Source organism: Panthera pardus, unplaced genomic scaffold, assembly GCF_024362965.1.
Source record: "Panthera pardus isolate Hobbes unplaced genomic scaffold, ASM2436296v1 HiC_scaffold_2, whole genome shotgun sequence".
NCBI lineage: Eukaryota > Metazoa > Chordata > Mammalia > Carnivora > Felidae > Panthera > Panthera pardus.
In genome coordinates, this window is record NW_026526765.1 from 53,964,041 (window position 1) to 53,968,352 (window position 4,312).

The following is a 4,312-nucleotide window of genomic DNA, read 5'->3' on the forward strand; positions in this document are numbered from 1 at the left end:
AAGAAAAACAATGTCTCACTATAACAGTCTGTGACTAAGAGCATGAAGAAACAGACTCCTTAAATCAGAATAATTAGCTGTCACAACCCAAAATTCACTTAATGCTCTGTTCCAGTGAGTGTCAGCATTTGGTACTGGTAATTAGACTAGAGTTTGCAAAAAATATCAAAAGTATTCATTTGTAGAACTTTCTGATTGGCAAAGTGACAAACAGTATAAATTTGGAGTAGTTCTTTTTCCCCCAGTTACGAGTAACTTTCTCGACAGGTACATGTTAGAAATAATAATAAGGTCTGGTTACCAAATGTAAATCACTTAAACCTTAAGTTCAAAAATAGCATGAATAAGGCACTGTTGATATTCTCAGCACTCAATTCCAACAGAATCACTCTCCACAGAATTCTAGATGACCTTCAAGTCCATGTCCTTTTCTGCTTTCCTTGACATAATATTTTTTCAACATTCATCTTTCAAACTGTCTAATCTTTACTAATTTTATAGTTAGGTAGCTTCAGAATTTAAAAAAAAGAACCCACACTGATAACATCCTGACCATTCTGGATGACAGTGTCTCTACACAAATTTAAGCAGCAATGATAAGGAACTTACTAGAACATTCTCTTCAAATCTTAAGATTAGTGAGTTTTCAAAAATAAATTCTACTTTGCAAGAATTTGCGTAGACAGCTTGACTCACATAATTCTTAGAAAAGCTCATTGTTCCCTTTTAGAACTTGTCCATGTATTACAGAATATGTGGTTGCCTACCTAATGTTACTGAAAGGGCTGTCCAACTGTCTCTGCCAAAACTGTGTTTTATTGCCTGAAACTCCCATTTTGACAATCATTTCTTTAGATTTTTAATATTGCCTTTTCAGAATTTGTATATTGCCATTGTGAGGTATGAAGATTGTATTTCCAAAAATAGCCACAGAAATATTCCTGGCCTTAAATGCTCTCCCAGAACCTTGCAGCCATATATCAGTAAGCAGAGCCTATTTTCCCTGTCCTTGAAGTGGACTAGGCTACTTGGCAAATAGAGAACAACAGAAGGAATGTGGCATGACTTCAGAAACTGGTTCATACAGACCATATGGCTCCTGCCTGCTCTCTAATCTCTATCTCTCTTTCTTTATGTGCTCACCCTTGGAACCCAGCCACCATGCTATAAGAAAGCCCAGCAGTCATATGGAAACATCACATGCAAGTATTCTGGTTACAACCAAAGCTGAACTCCCACCCAGACAGCATTAAGGCCACACAGGTGAGTGAGTGAGTGAGTGAGTGAGTGAGTGACCCTTCAGAGAATTACAGCTATCAGTCTCTGAGCCACTCTAGTCTACTCTGGCTGAGTATGGATTTGTTAGTAAGTAAATGGCATCACTGTTTTAAGTCACTTAGCTTTGAGGTAGTTTTTGTTGTTGTTGTTTAATGTAGCCATAAATAACCAATAGGAAAAACACATTAATATTGGTACAGGTTAAATTCTCAGATTAGCTAGCCACTTTGTGGTAAATATAGGGAACATGAGGGATTACAACATGAAAAGAAAAAGGAAGAAGATAAATGATTTATCTAAACCAAAACCTTTTCTGTTTATGTTGGGTAGAGAAACTATAAAACTCTTAGAAGAAGACACAGGGGAAAAGCTTCACAACATTGGATTTAGTAATGATTCCTGGATGTGACATAAAAAGCATATGCCACAAAAGAAAAAAAATAGAAAACTGGATTGCATCAAAATGAAAAACCTTGGTGCATGAAAGGACACTATCAACAGAGTAAAAATGCAGCCTATGGAATGGGAGAAAATATTTGCCAGTCATATAAATAAAACCTTGGATTGTGAATAACTTGTTCTGCAAGATGCGCAAACATTTCTAATAAATTTTAACTTGATAAACCAGTGATGTCTTGCAATATGAGTAGTATATGATGCCAAACATCACATGATCACAACTGGGCCATTGGTTCTTGAAATTCGCTTTGATATTCAAGTGCTTGGGATTACAAACATGTTTCCAGAATGAATTATGCTCACAAACCAAGGTTTTACTGTATATGATAACAGGTTAATATCCCAAATATAAAAGGAATGCCTAGAATTCAACAATAACAAATCTGATTTAAAAATGGTATGGGTGGTGGCCCAAGCCTGATTCCTGGCCTCTCCTCTTACTCCTGGAACAGCATGAGCTTCACCAACCGCTCTACCTTTTCCTCCAACTACAGGTCCCTGGGCTCAGTGCAGTCGCCCAGCCACCAGGTTCAGCCAGTCAGTAGTGCAGCCAGGGTCTATGCAGGCACTGAGGGTTCAAGCTCCTGGATCTCCATATCCTGCTACTCTAGCTTCAGGATGGTTGGGGGTCTGGGACATGGCCACCAGGATAGCCAGGGGTCTGGTGGGCATAGAGGAAATCCAGGGCAAGAAGGAGACCATGCAAGACTTGAATTACCATCTGGCCTCCTACCTGGAGAGGGTGAGGAACCTGGAGGCTGATAATCAGAGACTGGAGATCAAAATCTGGAAACACCTAGAGAAGAAAGAACCCCAGGTCAGAAACTGGGGACATTACTTCAAGACCATCAAGGCTCAGTTCTTTGAAAATTCTGTGGACAATGTCCACATTGTTCTGCAGATTGACAATGCCCATCTTGTTAATGATGACTTCAAAGTCAAGTATGAGATGGAGCTGGCCATGTGCCAGTCTTTGAAGAGTGACATCCATGGCCTCTGTGAGGTAATTGATGACACCAATGTCACTTGGCTGCAGCTGGAGACAGAGATTGAGGCTTTCAAGGAGGAGCTGCTCTTCATGAAGAAGAACCAGGAGGAGGAAATAAAAGGTCTACAAAACCAAACTGTCAACCCTGGGTTGACCATGGATTTGGATGCCCCCAAAATCTCAGGACCTCAGCAAGATCATGGTGGACATCCAGGCCCAGGATGATGAGCTGGCTCAAAAAACAAGAGAAGCTGGACAAGTACTGGTCTGAGAAGATTGAGGAGAGCACCACAGTGGTTACCTCACAGACCACTAAGATAGGATCAGTTGAGATGACACTCATGGAGCTGAGACGTACAGCCCAGACCTTGGAAATCAACCTGCACTCAATGAGAAACCTGAAGGCCAGCTTGGAGAACAGCCTGGGAGGTGGAGGCCCACTACATGATGCAGATGGAGCAACTCAACAGGGTCCTGCTGCATCTGGAGTCAGAGCTGTCCCAGCCCAGGCAGAGGGGCAGTGGCAGAGAGTGGCCAAGAGTATGAGGCCTTCCTTGCTCAATGTCAAGTTTAAGCTGAAGGCTGAGATCACCACCTACCGTCGCCTGCTGGAACACAGGTAGGACTTCAGTCTTGGTGATGCCCTGGATAGCAGCAATTCCTTGTAAACCATCTAGATGACCACCACCCACAGGATTGTGGACAGCAAGGTCCTGAGACCAACGATACCAAAGTTCTGAGGCACTGAAGCAGCAGAAGCAGGGTACCTATGGAGAGCAGGAGGCCAATAAAAAGTTCAGAGGTCAACAAAAAAATTAAAAAATTAAAAAATTAAAAATAAATGGTAGGGTGTCTGATTGGCTCAGTCGGTTGAGCCTCCAACTCTTGATCTAGTCTAAGGTCACGATCTTGCAGTTTGTGAGTTCAAGCCCTGTGTTGAGCTGAGCACTGGCAGTGTGGAGCCTGCTTGGGATTCTTTTTCTCTTTCTCGCTCTCCCCCTTCCTTGCTCGTGCTCACTCTCTATCTCCTTCTCTCTCTCTCTCACAATAAATAAATAAACATTTTTTTTTAATGGGGAAAGGACTTGATAGATATTTTTCCAAAGAACATATACAAATGACCAATAAGGACACAAAAAGACACAACATCCATTCCTGTGGAATGGGTGTTATTACTTTTACGCAGAAGAGAGAGTGGGTACTCAGACAAGTTAGTAATTTTTTCCAAGAAATTTAAGCATTAGACAATGATGACAACGACGATGACGACAACTACTATTAGACTACACTCTGCTAAGAGCTTCTGGAGATCCTGGATCATGTATTTTGTTTCTGTTTGCCCAGACACCTAATAAACATCAGTTGAACAAAGAAAAGAGAATAAAATAAAGAACATAAAATGATGTCTAACATCACTAATCATTGGAGAAATGCAAATTAAAACCACATAAATCCAATTTCACACCCATTAGGTTCACTATTATCAAAAAAAAGAAAAAGAAATTAGCAAGTGTTGACAAAGATGTAGAGAAACTAGACCATTGTGCAATGTTGGTGGGAAAGTAAGATGGTACAACCACTATAGAA

The 4,312-nt window shown here is 40.9% G+C and overlaps 1 pseudogene; it reads left to right on the forward strand.

Annotated features, from left to right (window-relative positions):
* Nucleotides 1-2,190: 2,190 nt before the first annotated feature.
* Nucleotides 2,191-3,473, forward strand: LOC109267442 (keratin, type I cytoskeletal 18-like; annotated as a pseudogene).
* The last annotated feature ends 839 nt before the right edge of the window (nucleotides 3,474-4,312 follow it).